Source organism: Odocoileus virginianus, chromosome X, assembly GCF_023699985.2.
Source record: "Odocoileus virginianus isolate 20LAN1187 ecotype Illinois chromosome X, Ovbor_1.2, whole genome shotgun sequence".
Classification (NCBI taxonomy): domain Eukaryota; kingdom Metazoa; phylum Chordata; class Mammalia; order Artiodactyla; family Cervidae; genus Odocoileus; species Odocoileus virginianus.
The window spans coordinates 39594169-39607504 of record NC_069708.1 but is presented as its reverse complement, the minus strand read 5'-3'; the positions used below and the strand labels follow the sequence as shown (position 1 = coordinate 39607504).

The 13336-nt window shown below is 36.3% G+C and overlaps 1 protein-coding gene and 1 non-coding gene across 2 annotated transcripts in view; one reads left to right on the top strand and one right to left on the bottom strand.

Annotated features, from left to right (window-relative positions):
- The window catches only part of DACH2 (dachshund family transcription factor 2), a 164626-nt gene that overhangs the window by 68393 nt on the left and 82897 nt on the right, over window positions 1-13336 (bottom strand). The gene's annotated exons all lie outside the window — the stretch shown is intronic.
- On the top strand, window positions 10935-11006 carry TRNAC-ACA (transfer RNA cysteine (anticodon ACA)). Its single transcript has one exon. It is a non-coding gene; the product is annotated as a tRNA-Cys (tRNA).

The window sequence follows — 13336 nt, the reverse complement described above, 5'->3', positions numbered from 1 at the left end:
ACACTTTGACGTAATTGAAGCAATAATTTTTTGAATTTGTTTCCTAAAACAAAACAAATCAATGCATTTAAGTTCAAACACATTCTAAAGGATCAATGTTCATTACCCCTCCCATATTTTGTGTTTTTGACAATATATTTTACATCTCCATGTTTATCCTTTCAGTGTTTATTATAGGTCAGTTGCTTTTACAAATTTTTCTCTAGTAATGTACATACTGGCCTATTTAAGGAGGTGATCTTCAATTCTTTCTTTATATTTGTCTTTTCTAGTGAGCTAGTCCTTTTACTATAGATTCTTACTTCCTTTCCATTTAGAGAAGACCCTTCAACAATTCTTTTAAGGTAGGTTTAGTATTGCTGAACTCTTAGCTTTAGCTTGTCTGAGAAATAATTTATCTCTCCTTCTATTGTTTATTTTAAAATTGAAATATAGTTAATTTACAATATTGTGTTAGTTTCAGGTATACAGAAAAGTGATTCGGTTCTACATGTGAATATGTATATATCTATATTTGTTTAAAAAATTATTTTCAATTACAAGTTATTACAAGATATTGAATATGGTTCCCTATGCTACAGAGTGAATACTTGTTGTTTGTCTTCCTTCTATTCTAAATGATAACCTTTCTGGACAGAGTATCCTAGGTTGCAGGCGTTTCCATTCAGCACTCTGAATACGTCATGCCACTCCCTTCTGGCCTGCAAAAGTTTCTGGAGGAAAAGCTTCGAGTAATTCTTTTGTAAATGACTCTTTTTTTTTTTTCTTGCTGCTTTTAGAATGATCTGTATTTAGCTTTTGCTATTTAATTATGATATGTCTTCTTGTGAGTATGTTTGAGTTAATCTTGTTTGGGACCCTTTTAGCTTTTATAAATGGATACAGTTTTCCTTTCTTTAGGCTTGGGAATTTGCCAGCCATAATTTCATAAAATACATTTTCTACCCCTTTTCTCATTCTGGGAACCCTATAGTTTGAATGTTATTATGCTTAATGTTATCTTATATATCTCTTAAACTGTTTTCACTTTTTATGTTGTTTTTATTTTTGCTGTTTTTATTGGGTGTTCCCTCATTCTACCGTCCAGATCACATATGTATTCTTCTGTATCACTTAGTCTACTATTCATTCCTTCTGGTGTGCTTCTTATTTTAGCTATTGAATTATTCATTCATCATTGGATTTTTAAATAGTTCCCTGTTCTTGTTAAAATGATCAACATATAGATTGATTATTTTCTCTAATTCAGTTATTGTTTTTATTATGAATATTTTCAATACTTTATCTGATAAATTGCTTATTCTTCATTATTTTTTTCAGAGGTTTTCTATTGCTATTGAAATTGAGAACACTACCTCTGCCATTTCACTTTGCTTAACTTTCAATGCCTCTATGAATTTGGGTGAAACAGTTGTCTATTGTGGTCTTGATTGAGTGTACTTGTGTACAAGCATCCCCATGCAGACTATGTGTGCCTAGTGACTATTGTGGGAAGGTTGGATTTGACACCAGTCATATATTTCTTCAGGACGTTATGGCAATTATCATTATGGAAAAAGGTGAGGCTGAAGACAGAGGATCCAGCAATTCCATTTCTAAACATACATCTGAAGAAAATGAAAGCACTACTCTGAAAAGATAAATGCACTCCAATATCCATAGCAGAATTTTCTAAAAAGTCAAGGTATGAAATCAAAGTAAGTATTCATCATATCCATCAGCAAATTAATGCAGAAAGAAAATGTGTGTGTGTGTGTATGTGTGTGTGTTTGTGTGTGTGTGTGTGTGTGTGTGTGTGTGTGTACACATATATGGGCTTCCCTTGTGGCTCAACTGGTAAAGAATCAGCCTCCAATGCAGGAGACCTGGGTTTGATCCTTGGGTTGGGAAGATCCCCTGGAAAAGGGAAAGGTTGCCCAATCCAGTATTTTGGCCTAGAGAATTCCATGGACTGTATGGTCCATGGGGTCGCAAAAAGTTACATACACATACGATGGAATATTCATTTCAGTTCAGTTCATTTGCTCAGTCATGTCTGACTCTTTGTCACCCCATGGACTGCAGCACACCAGGCTTCCCTGCCCATCACCAATTCCCAGAGCTTGCTCAAACTCATGTCCATCAAATCAGTGATGCCATCCAACCATCTCATTCTCTGTCACCCCCTTCTCTTCCCACCTTCAATCATTAGGGTCATTTCTAATGAGTCAGTTCTTTGCATCAGGTAGCCAAAGATTTGGAGTTTCACCTCCAGCATCAGTCCTTCCAATGAATATTCAGGACTGACTTCCTTTAGGAAAGACTGGTTTGATCTCCTTTCAGTCCAAGGGAATATTACTCAGCTCGAAAAAAATAATGGAATTTTGCCATGTGCAACAATATGGATGGATCTAAGGATATTATACTGATGGAAATATGTCAGACAGAAAAAAATTAAATATGATGATAGCACTTGTATATATAATAAAAAAAATTACAAACGAATGCATATAGTGAAACAGAGACTCACAGATACACAAGAAAACAGTAGAGGTTACCAGTAGAGAGAGGGAAGGAGGGAGGGGCACATTAGAGATATGTGATTAAGAGATACAAACTAATATGTATAAAATTGGTAAGCTGAAATCAGAGACAACATGGCAGAGGAGAAGAACAAGTAAGTGAAGTGGACATAGGTAATCTACCTTAAGATAATTCAAAGTAATGTCAGTAAAAATAATCCAAAATATAAGAAAAGGAATGGAGGGACAGATTGAGAAGATATAAGAAATGCTTAGCAAAGACCTAGAAAAACTGAAAAACAAACAGAGATGAATAATACCATGACTGATATGAAAAATTCATTAGGAGGAATTAACAGCAGAATAACCAAGGCAAAATAAAGAATAAGTGACCTGGTAGACAAAATGGTGGAAATCACTGCAACATACAGAATATAAGAAAAAGACTGAAAAGAAATTAAGACAGCCTAAGAGACCTCTGGGACAACATAAAACAGATCAATATTTGCATTATATGGATCCCAGAAGGAGAAAAGAGAGACAGAAGACCTGAGAAAATACTTGAAGAGATAATAGCTGAAAACTTCCTAACTCGGGAAAGGAAATAATCAGCCAAGTCCAGGAAGAATAAAGAGACCCAGGCAGAATAAACCCAAGGACACATAGCAATCAAACTGACAAAAAGTAAAGACAAATGTAGAATATTAAAAGCAACAAGGGGAAACCAAAAAATAACATACAAAGGAATTTCCATAACATGATTCCATAAGCTGATTTTTCAGCAGAAATTCTGCAGGTCAGAAAGGAGCAGAGAGAGAGATTTAATGTGATGAAAGGGAAAAACCTACAATCAAGAATACAAACAAAGGCTCTCATTCAGATTCAGTGAATAAGTTAAAAACTTTAAAGACAAGAGAAAACTAAGAGAATTCATCATCATGAAACTTGCTTTAGAATAAATGCTAAAGGAGCTACTATAGCCAAGGGAAGAAGAAAAATAAAAGAGGGAAACAACTAGAAATAAGAATATCACAAATGGGAAAGCTCACTGTTAAAGGCAAACATACAATAAAAGCTGGAAATCATTCATACACAAATATGATATCAAAACCAGAAGCCATGAGAAGAATACAAATGCAGGAAATGTGAATTGCATGCAACACTAAGAGAATAACAACTTAGAACAAACTTTACATATACAGACTGCTTTATCAAAACCTCGTGGGAAAGGCAAACCAAAAAGCTAAAATATATACACCACAAAATAGGAAAAAGTAATCCAAATACAGCACTAAAGATGGTCATTAAACCACATGAGAAGGGAACAAAGGAAGAAGGGGGAAAAAAAGGCCTACACAAACAAATCCAAAACAATTCAGAAAATGGCAATTGGAACATACATACATATCAATAATTACCTTAATGTAAATAGACTAAGTGGTCCAACCAAAAGACAGAGATTGGCTGAATGAATACAAAAACAAGATTTGTATATATGCTGTTTAAAAGAAAATCACTCCATACCTATGTACACATAAAGCCTGAAATTGAGGGCATAAAAATGATATTCTATACAAATGGAAATTTAAAAAAAAATAGGAATAACAATACTCATATCAGACAAATGGACTTTAAAATAAAAACTATTACAAAGAGACAGGGAAAGACACTACATAATGATCAAGGGACCAATCCAAGAAGAAGATGAAACAATTATAATTATGTATACACCCAACATAGAGCACCTCAGTACATAAGGCAAATACTAACAAATAACAAAAGGGGAAATCCACAGTAACACAATAATCATAGGGTAACACAATAATCATACTTACACCAATGGACAGATCATCCAGATAAGAAATTAAGAACAAGCCTTAAATCATACATTAGACCAGAGGGACCTAATTGATATCTTCAAGAATTTTCATTCAAAAACAGCAGAATTACAGTTTTCTCAGGTTCACACAGAACATTCTCCAGGATAAATCACATCTTGGGTCACAAATTAAGCTTCAGTTGCTTTAATAAAACAATGAAATTAGAATACCCTCTAACACCATACACAAAAATAAATTCAAAATGGAATAAAGACCTAAATGTAAGGCCAGACATTATAAAATTCTTAGAGGAAAGCATAGGGACAACACTCTCTAACATAAATCACAGCAATATCCTCTTTGATCCACCTCCTAAAGTAATGGAAATGGAAACAAACATTTGGACCTAATTAAACTCAAAAGCGTTTACACATCAAACTATAAACATGATTAAAAGACAACCCTCAAAATGGGAGAAAAAAATTACAAATTAAGCAAGTGACAAAGGATTAATCTCCAAAATATATAAGCAGTTCATATAGCTCAAAATCATAAAAACAAAGAATCCAATCTAAAAAAAAAAAAAAAAAAAGACTAGAAGACCTATACAGACATTTATCTAAAGGAGAAATACATTAGCCAATAAACACTTGAAAAGATGCTCAAGATCACTTATTATTAAAGAAATTCATATCAAAACTACAATGAGATATCACCTGACATCAGTCATAATGGCCATTATCAAATATCTACAAATAATAAATGCTGAAGAGCATCGAAACATGTATATCATCTAGGGTGAAACAGATCACCAGCCCAGGTTGGATGCATGAGACAAGTGCTCGGACCTGGTGCACTGGGAAGACCCAGAGGGATCGGGTGGAGAGGGAGGTGGGAGGGGGGATCGGGATGGGGAATACATGTAAATCCATGGCTGATTCATGTCAATGTATGACAAAAACCACTACAATATTGTAAAGTAATTAGCCTTCAACTAATAAAAATAAATGAAAAAAGAAATGCTGAAGAGGATGTAGAGAAAAGGAAACCTCACTACACTATTGGCGGGAATGTAAATTGATACAGCCATTATGGAAAATGGAATGGAGATTCTTTAAAAAATAAAAATAAAAAACTAGTATTAAATCTACCACATGACCAGCAATCCCACTACTGAACATATACCCTGAGAAAAATCACAATTTAAAAAGACGCATGTGCCCCAATATTCATTTAAGAAATATTTACAGTAGTCAGGACGTGGAAGCACACTAGATGTCCATCAACAGATGAATGGATAAATAAGTTCTGGTACATTTATACAATGGAATGTTACTCAGCCATAAAAAAAGAAAGAATTTGAGTCAGTGGTAGTGAGGTAGATGAACAGAGAGCCTCTGATATAAAGTGACGTAAGTCAAAAAGGGAAAAAACAAGTATCATATATTAACACATATATATGGAATCTAGAAAAGTTGTACTGATGAAACTAGTAGATAATGAACTTATGGACATAGTGGATGAAGGTGAGGGTGAGATAAACTGAGAAAGTAGCATTGACATATATACGCTATCATGTGTAACATAGTGGGAAGTTGCTAAACAACACAGGGAGACCAGATTGGTGCTCTGTGATGACCTAGAGGGGTAGGATGGGTGGAGGGGAGGGAGGCTTATGAGGGAAGGGACATATCAATGCAAAATTATGAGTGATTCACATTATTGTACAGCAGAAAAAAAAACAGAAATTGTAAAGCAACTTTCCACCACCAATTAATTTTTTTAATAATTGCATAAAACTCTAGAAAAATATAAAATAAAAGCTAAATAAATGGAGAGCTACATAACTTTAATAAATATCATCAAAAATAAATATATATTGTACAGCACACTAGGAAATATAACCATTGTTTTATATTAATTTTAAATGGAATACAATCTATAAAAATACTGAATCACAGAAAGGATATGGTAAAAGGGTTCTTTCCACATGCTTGTTTTTTCCCCAAAGAGTTTATTCTCTTTCATGCATTTCAACAATTACTTTTTTAAAATCAATTAGCTTCTTTCTTCAAAATTTACTAGTGATTCCCAATTGTTTATCCAAAAGAATATATTTACTATTATGAAATGTAAAACCTTCACCAACTACTTATCCAGCTCTTTTTAAAATATGTGTCTGCCAAAATACTTAAATCTCTTAAACATGTCATACGTATTAATCAGTCTTTCCAGTCTCCTAAAGTTTTCCAGACCACTGAAGATAGTAAAGGTATAGTTTGTTTTTATTTTTCTTTGAGATAGAAAGAATTAATAAGTATCTATCTATTTTACCAATGATTTGTACTTTCAATTTCCTACTGGACACTTTCACTAGAATATTCAATTGTTATGTGAAAACATTGAGAAAGGAAGTCTATTTCTTTATTAAGGTTGATTATCATCCAGCATGGCCCAATGCTGTAAAGAGAAATATTGCATAGGAACCTGGAATGTTAGGTCCATGAATCAAGGTAAATTGGAAGTGATCAAACAGGAGATGGAAAGAGTGAATGTCGTCATTTTAGGAATCAGCGAATTAAAATGGACTTGAGTGGGTGAATTTAACTCAGATGACCATTATATCTACTACTGTGGGTAGGAATCCCTTAGAAGAAATGAGGTAGCTATCATAGTCAACAAAATAGTCTGAAATGCAGTACTTGGATGCAATCTCAAAAACAACACAATGATCTCTGTTCATTTCCAAGACAAACCATACAATATCACAGTAATCCGAGTTTATGCTCTGACCAGTAACACTGAAGAAGCTGAAGTTGAATGGTTCTATGAAGACCTACAAAACCTTCTAGAACTAGCACCCAAAAAAGATGTCCTTTTCATTATAGGGGACTGGAATGCAAAAGTAGAAGTCAAGAAACACCTGGAGTAACAATCAGATTTGCCCTTGGAATACAGAATGAAGCAGGACAAAGGTTAATAGAGTTTTGCCAAGAGAACTTACTGGTAATAGTAAACACCCTCTTTCAACAACACAAGAGAAGACTCTACACATAGACATCACCAGATGGGCAACACTGAAATAAGACTGATTATATACTTTGCAGCCAAAGATGGAGAAGCTCTATACAGTTAGCAAAAACAAGACTGTGAGCTGACTGTAACACAGATCATGAACTTCTTATTGCCAAATTCAGATTTAAATTGAAGAAAGTAGGGCAAACCAATAGATCATTCAAGTATGATCTAAATCAAATCCCTCACGATTATACAGTGGAAGTGAGAAATAGATTTAAGGGACTAGATCTGATAGACAGAATGCCTGATGAACAATGGATGGAGGTTCATGACACTGTACAGGAGACAGGGAGCAAGACCATCTCCAAGAAAAAGAAATGCAAAAAGCAAAATGGCTGTCTGAGGAGGCCCTACAAATTGCTGAGAAAAGAAGAGAAGCGAAAGGCAAAGGAGAAAAGGAAATATATACTCATTTGAACGCAGAGTTCCAAAGGATAGCAAGGAGAGATAAGAAAGCTTTCCTCAGCTTTAGAAAAAAAAAAGAAAGCTTTTCCTCAGAAAGAGAGGAAAATAATAGCATAGGAAAAACTAGAGATCTCTTCAAGAAAATTAGAGGTAACAACGGAACACTTCATGCAAAGATGGGCTCAATAAAGGACAGAAATGTTATGGACCTAACAGAAGCAGAAGATATTAAGAAGAGGTGGCAAGAATACACAGAAGAACTAAACAAAAAAGATCTTCATAGCCCAGATAAGCATGATGGTATGTTCACTCACCTAGAGCCAGACATCCTGGAATGTGAAGTCAACTGGACCTTAGGAAGCATCACTACGAACAAAGCTATTGGAGGTGATGGAATTCCAGTTGAGCTATTTCAAATCCTAAAAGATAATGCTGTGAAAGTGCTGCACTCAATATGCCAGCAAATTTGGAAAACTCAGCAGTGGCCACAGGACTGGAAAAGATCAGTTTTCACTCTAATCCCTAAGAAAAGCAATGCCAAAGAATCCTCAAACTACCACACAATTGCACTCATCTCACATGCTAGTAAATTAATGCTCAAAGTGCTCTAAGCCAGGCTTCAACAATATGTGAACTGTGAACATCCAGATGTTCAAGCTGGATTTGAAAAGGCAGAGGAACCATAGATCAAATTGCCAACATCTGCGGAATAATTGAAAAAGCAAGGGAGTTGCAGAAAAACATCTATCCCTGCTTTATTCACTATGCCAAAGTCTTGACTGTGTGGATCACAATAAACTGTGGAAAATTCGGAAGGAGATGGGCATACCAGACCACTTGACTTGCCTCTTGAGAAATCCATATGAAGGTCAGGAAGCAACAGTTAGAATTGGACATGGAACATCCTGGTTCCTAATAGGAAAAGGAGTACGTCAAGGTTGTATATTGTGACCCTGGTTATTTAACTTATATGTAGAGTATATCATGAGAAACCCTGGGCTGGATGAAGCACAAGCTGGAATCAAGATTGCTGGGAGAAATATCAATAACTTCAAATATGCAGATGACACCACCCTTATGGCAGAAAGTGAAGAAGAACTAAAGATGAAAATCTTGATGAAAATGAAAGAGGAGAGTGAAAACGTTGGCTTTAAGCTCAACATTCAGAAAACTAAGATCATGGCATCTGATCCCATCACTTCATGGGAAATAGATGGAGAAACAGTGGAAACAGTGGCAGGCTTTATTTTGGGGGGATCCAAAATCACTGCAGATGGTGACTGCAGTCATGAAAATAAAAGATGCTTACTCTTTGGGAGAAAAGTTATGACCAACCTAGACAGCATATTAAAAACCAGAGATGATACTTTGCCAACAAAGGTCCATCTAGTCAAGGCTATGGTTTTTCCAGTATTCGTGTATGGATGTGAGATTTGGACTATAAAGAAACCTGAGTAGCAAAATATTGATGCTTTTGAACTATGATATTGGAGAAGACTCTTGAGAGTCCCTTGGACTGCAAGGAGATCCAATTACTCAATCCTAAAGGAAATCAGTTCTGAATATTCATTGGAAGGACTGATGTTGAAGCTGAAACTCCAATACTTTGGCCATCTGATATGAAAAATTGACTCACTGGAAAAGACCCTGATGCCGGGAAATTTTGAGCGCAGGAAGAGAAGTGGAAAGCAGAGGATGAGATGGCTGGATGGCATCACCGACTCGATGGACATGAGTTTGAGTAAACTCCGGGAGTTGGTGATGGACAGGGAGGCCTGGTGTGTTCCTGCCCATGGGGTCACAAAGAGTCGGACACGAGTGAGCGACTGAAGCAAACTGAACTGATCATCCAACTGTAATCCTCAACCAACTGACTTCATATCATGATTCTTATATTGTCACCTTTTTTTTTCCATTTTCACTATCTCTTATGAAGGCTTGAATCCTCCTAATTGCTTTAGCTCTTTTCTCTCTTTTACCTCTCTCATAGCTCATCTGTCTAAACAGAACCACTTAATACTACCTTTAAGCTATCTCCTGTTCCAACCACATCACACTTGGATGGTTAAAACAGTTTCGTTAACTGGAGCTCAGGGCTTTAGCTTTTCTTTACCCTATTTCATTTTGGACACTGCTAACAGATTAAATTTCCCCATATCAGTTTAATCTCCTGTGAACAAACTAATAGGCTCTCATGGATCCCATTTACATTATCTTTTATGCTTCATCCACAAATATTCCTTTATGTAATGAAATATAATTACAATCTGTATTTTTCAAATACAAATACAATTACAATTGTATTTTACAATTGTACAAATACAGTTACAATTCTCAGCTGTAATCAACCTGTCTCCCTGTTAACTACTACTCACAAAACTTTCTAATTTCTTAATTTTTCTCCAATACATATATCTAAAATATTACCCCATCCATTCCACATTTCTAAATGTCATCTATCTTCAAGATCTTAAATTAATGTTCTCCATTAAAACTTTTCCTGAGTTAATTTTCTGAAGCACACGTACAGAAACTTGTTCTAGGTACTAAAATATGTCTCCCATAATGCTATTTACAGCTTTTATCTGTAACTAAATATTCATGTTATTACCTTCAATCCCTAGTCATACATTAAATTAGTTGAGTATGGGGGGTATTGCCTACTTGCTGTTGTTATTTAGCTGCTAACTCATGTCTGATTCTTTTGTAACTCCATAGATTATAGCCTGCCAGTCTCCTCTGTCCACGGAATTTTCCAGGCAAGAATACTGGAGTGGGTTGCCATTTCCTTTCCCAGAGGATCTTCCTAACTCAGGAATTGAACTCATGTCTCCTGCACATCTCCTGCATTTCAGGCAGATTATTTACCACTGTGCCACCAGGGAAACTCATTGTCTACTTAGTTTTCACTTTTTCCTCTGTAGATGCTACCATTTTGCCATACACACAGTTGACATTCAATGCATACTTGCAGTTTGATTTATAAATTACATAGGACAGAAAACAATAAGAACATTTTAAAATGGTTATGACGCATCAAGACTTGGAACACAGAAGCAATAAAGGCAAATAGATTTCTAAACTCTGAATGCTTAGAAACTTCCCATGATCCCAATTTAAGGCAAGGACTTCCCTGGTGGCTCAGATGGTAAAGCGCCTGCCTACAATGCAGTAGACCCAGGTTCAATCCCTGGGTTGGGAAGATCTCCTGGAGAAGGAAATGGCAACCAACTCCAGTATTCTTGCCTGGAAAATCCCATGGAGGGAGAAGCCTGGTAGGCTACATTCCATGGGGTGGCAAGAGCCGGACACGACTGAGTGACTTCACTTTCATTTTATTTTGTGGTTAGAGTGGAGTGGGATTGTTAGAAATTGTAGATATGTATAGTGGCGAGAAAATCATTAATGAGAATAGGATTTTGAGGTACTAATTCACTACTGAACAAATCTCGAAATCCAAAATGAATAAGTTTTTAGAGGCTGCACATAAATGTATGATTTCCATAGCTTTACTTGAGAACATTTCTTTAACCAACATTCTCTTCGGTGGGAACTAGATTCTCATTCTCTGACAGGGATTATATATATATTTTTTAATCTTTAATGCAGTTTATTCCTCAATTATACTTAATCTTGAACACTACATTTTCTAAGAGACTAACTAGTGGTATAAAACTTGAGCTGTTTCTATACATGCAACTATTTTAATCTTTTTTGTTGAACCTAGTTGGTACACAACATTTAGTAAATTGGGATAAAAAGCAAGCGTGCATACTCAGTTACTCAATCATGTCTGACTCTTTGTGATGCCATGGACTGTAACCCTCCAGACTCCTCTGTCCAGGGGATTTTCCAGGCAAGAATACTGGAGTGGGTTGCACAAAATGACAAATTTCAGTGGCTAAGGTAATTTATTGGGATTTTGTTATTTAGGTTTCCCAGGTGGCTCAATGGTAAAGAACTCACCTGTTAATGCAGGAAACGCTGGAGGCTTGGATTCGATCCCTGGGTGGGGAATATCCCCTGGAGAAGGAGAAGGCAATCCACTCCAGTACTCTTGCCTGGAAAATCCTATAGATGGAAGAGCCTGGTAGGCTGCAATCCATGGGGTCGCTAAGAGTTGGACACCACTGAGTGACTTCACTTTCACTTTTCATTTTCATGTATTGGAGAAGGAAATGGCAATCCACTCCAGTGTTCTTGCCTGGAGAATCACACAGATGGGGGAGGCTGGTTGACTGCCATCTATGGGGTTGCACAGAGTTGGACATGACTGAACCGACTTAGCAGAAGCAGCAGCAGCAGTATGTTGTCATTAAGGATTAAAAAAAATTACATAATTAATTACAGACTTCCTAGATGGTGCAGTGGTAAAGAATCTGCCTGCAGGCAGGAGACACAAGTTCGACCCCTGGGTTGGGAAGGTACCTGAGATTAAATGTGTGTGTGTGTGTGTGTATATATATATATATATGTGTGTGTGTGTGTGTGTGTGTGTGTGTGTGTGTGTTTGAACTGTGGTGTTGGAGAAGACTCCTGAAGAGTCCCTTGAACTGCAAGGAGATCCAATCAATCCATCCTAAAGATCAGTCCTGGGTGTTCATTGGAAGGACTGATGCTGAAGCTGAAACTCCAATACTTTGGCCACCTCATGTGAAGAGTTGACTCATTGGAAAAGACCCTGACGCTGGGAGGGATTGGGGGTAGGAGGAGAAGAGGACCACAGAGGATGAGATAGCTGGATGGCATCACCGACTCGATGGGCATGAGTTTGAGTAAACTTCGGGAGTTGGTGATGGACAGGGAGGCCTGGAGTGCTGCGATTCATGGGGTCGCAGAGTCTGACACGACTGAGCGACTGAACTGAACTGAATATTATTTCCAAAATATTTTGGGTGGGATAATGTGTAAGAACAAAGTCTAAATGTGAATTCAACATTTCCTTGGTAGCAAGCGGCACTGTACTTGAGCTGTTTTATCTGCCTTTAGATTTCTACTGTTCTACTCTGCTTATCAACAATATAAACTGAGCATATTATCATCCTCTATACATTTATTCATATCATATGGAACACTTCATATTTCAATCTACTTAATAGAAACATACTCTTTATTCTGTAGTTAAACAAAGTCCCATCTCCTCCATGAAGCCTTTTGTGACCACCTGAACTCACAGCATTGGGTTGCCTATACTAGTCATTAACAAAGTGGTCCTTTCCTTCTTTGTGGCATTCCCTTTCTAGATGTCCTTATTGTTCCTAAATATACTTCTAAGGTCTTTATAGGGAGAACGTTTTACTAAGCATCTTTATATTAATATAGCACCTAGAACACTGCTTTGCAGACATCGTAGATTCACAGGAATTATTAATGTTTCACTTTATTTTGTGTAAGGTAATAATGTAATAAGATGGACTTCTTTAAATTTAATATACAAAAAGAAACCTGTCTCATGGTTTATATTCAATCAGTTCAGTTAAGTTCAGTCTCTCAGTCGTGTCCGACTTTTGCAACCCCATGAACCACAGCATG